Here is a 2,819-nt window from a genome sequence, read left to right on the forward strand (position 1 = left end):
GTATGGTATTGTTTTTTTTTACCGTAAAGTACGGTATCTAGAGTTTAGCACAGTTTCATTCTGAGCGCTTTTGTCATTCTCAATCAGTTGTTGGCGGAGGTAGATGCGTGAAGCTTTTGTCACCTTTTGCTTCTTTAAATTCACCATCTTTAAATAGATCCTCTGACAGTCAAAGGGGTTTGGCGGGAAATCTTCAGAACCGACTGAACAATAAATTCAACCGACAAATAAGTCTATATGCACATCCGACAAATAAATAAAACCAAACAAAACCGTTTACAATTCAATGACCAATACAAAGATAAACAAACTTACAATAATGAAACCTTCTTCCAATAAAATATAACCAAACATTTAAAGAAGTAAACATTTTACCATTCCAGTATGAGATTTACTATTAAAACTTAGCAAAATTTGAGCATTTTCAGGGAATTCCATAAAGCAGGTGAAGCATACCTGAAAGATTTACCAGCAGTTGAGGAATCTACAAACTATTTGAATATTTTAAATTTTAATCAGACGATTTCTGGGACATATCATGAAAGATCTGAAAAGTTTCAATTGCTATATCCCTCATCCTTTTTATTTTAGAATTAAAATTATTATAGACAAATCTTAGAGCTCTTTCCTGCAGTTTTTCCATCGTTTATTTTTCCATTATTATTATTGTTATTATTATTATTATTGTTATTATTATTATTATTATTATTATGGTTTCCTCCCTACAGCAATAGCTTGAAATCTATCAGGGTTAGCTTGCCTTTTTTAAAAAGAAACCAATTTATAAGATAGATACTGTCTTGTTCTAAAGTACATATTAGTTCACCAAAATGTATAGTACAACAGAAGAGTATTGTCATCTGCATAGTTATATAAATTTCATCTTTTTATTAGGACAAATATGTCATTTATGAAAATATGAAGTAGAAGATGGCCCAGGATTGATCCTTGAGGGACATATTTCGATATATTAGCCCATGAACTTATAATAATTGACATTTTTATTTGCTGTTTCCTGTTCCTGTTTGACAAATAAGACTGCATTAGGCTGGGGCAGGACCTGATAAGACATATGCTTTTAACTTATCTAAAAGAATTACATGTGGCAGACAATCATATGCCTTAGATTAGTCCATCAAAATTGCTGCCGCATATTCATTGTTGTCCATAGCCTGTCACCAGTCCTCAAGCGGTCTTAATAGAATAGTTTGACAGCCAAGGCCTTTCATAAAAGCACATAAATAATCGTCAAATATATCATTAAATAAAGCAGAGAGCTGTTCAAATAGTATCTTTTTTCAAAAAGTTTAGATGGAATAAGTATTAAACTTACTGGTATATAGTAAGATTTCGTCATAGCGTCTTTTTTTTAAAAAGTGGTTTGACTTGTGCTTGTTTAAGTTAAGTAGGAATACATTTAATTTAATTGAGATGTTAATTAGATGTGTCAACGGTTCAACTAATGATGGTTTACCTAGTTAAATAAATTTGGCTGAAGTTTTATCCGCTTTTGGTAGGCCACCATTATACATTAAGATTATTTATCAGTTTAGATATAATGCATTATGATGTTTGTTCAAATCTAAATGCACCTTGTTGATAATTTTTACCATTGATTTGAGCAATACTTTGAGGAATATCTATATTGTTATTATAATATTTCCCTATAGATTCTACTACATCTGTGATAAAATCTATTAAAAAATTCAGCAACTTCGAAGTCGTATGATATTATATTACAATTTACATTAAGGATTATTTGTTGCTGTTCTAGAGTACATTTATTTGATAGATCTGGTTTAATTGTATGTCATACTTCTGATGATTTGCATTTTCCTAAACACGTTCATTAAAATAATTGTTTATTGACGTTTTCTTTATCTTATTTTCATGATTTCTAGCTTTTCTGTATTGTTGTCATGTTTTGGAACTTTTAAATTTTAAATATTAAATGTAATACATGCTTTTGTTTAATATTGCTCTTCTAAGGTCTCTATGCATCAGTTTTTTAGGAATATTTTTTGTCAACAAATTGTTGAATTGTCTGTTCAAAAGTTTCATATATTTTATTTACATTTCCTTCCGAACATTGTATACTATCATTAAGCTTCTATAACTAATCTTAGTTTTCTGATAAGGATATGGTAACAGAAACATTTTAAGCGGAACTAATTTGGGGGTCTTCGTCCTCACTTCTGTGTTATCTGTCCTTCAATCATTTTTGTTTACTTATTTGGGGTTATTTCAAGGGCAGATACCTTAATACGTATGCCCATTAATCTATTTCAATACAGGAAACTGAAGTTTAACAATTCGTCATCCTTTTCTTGAATTTGAATAGCTTTCAATGTTTTGCATACATTTTGTTTTCAGATCATGGTAAATCTTGAATTTGGTAATGTCAATAAGTGTTTTACATAAACTGTTCGGATACTGCACCGCTTGAATTACGTCACCGCTCATAATATCGCTTTAGCGCATGTGGGGAATGTTCATTGTTATTAAAAAGTGACTATTTGATTGATTACCTACAACTTTTAAAAATAAAAATCAATGATTTAACTAATAAGATCAAATACTTTGATACATATGTTTTATAATTGATATAAAATTTAATTTAACTGTAAGTATTTAATGTCAATTATATGCATGTATTCTTAATTTATAAAATAGTGTATAGTCTTGTGACGTGCGTGGTCAAATCACTTCCCCCTAAGCGCTGTGTGCTCGAATTCCGACTGAGACTTTTGATAATTTCATGTAAAGAAGCTATCCAGTTAGCTTGCGGAACGTCGGTGGTACTATTCAGGTGCCCGTTT

This window comes from Ruditapes philippinarum, unplaced genomic scaffold (genome assembly GCF_026571515.1).
Source record: "Ruditapes philippinarum isolate M1 unplaced genomic scaffold, ASM2657151v2 ctg7660_1_1_1_1, whole genome shotgun sequence".
NCBI lineage: Eukaryota > Metazoa > Mollusca > Bivalvia > Venerida > Veneridae > Ruditapes > Ruditapes philippinarum.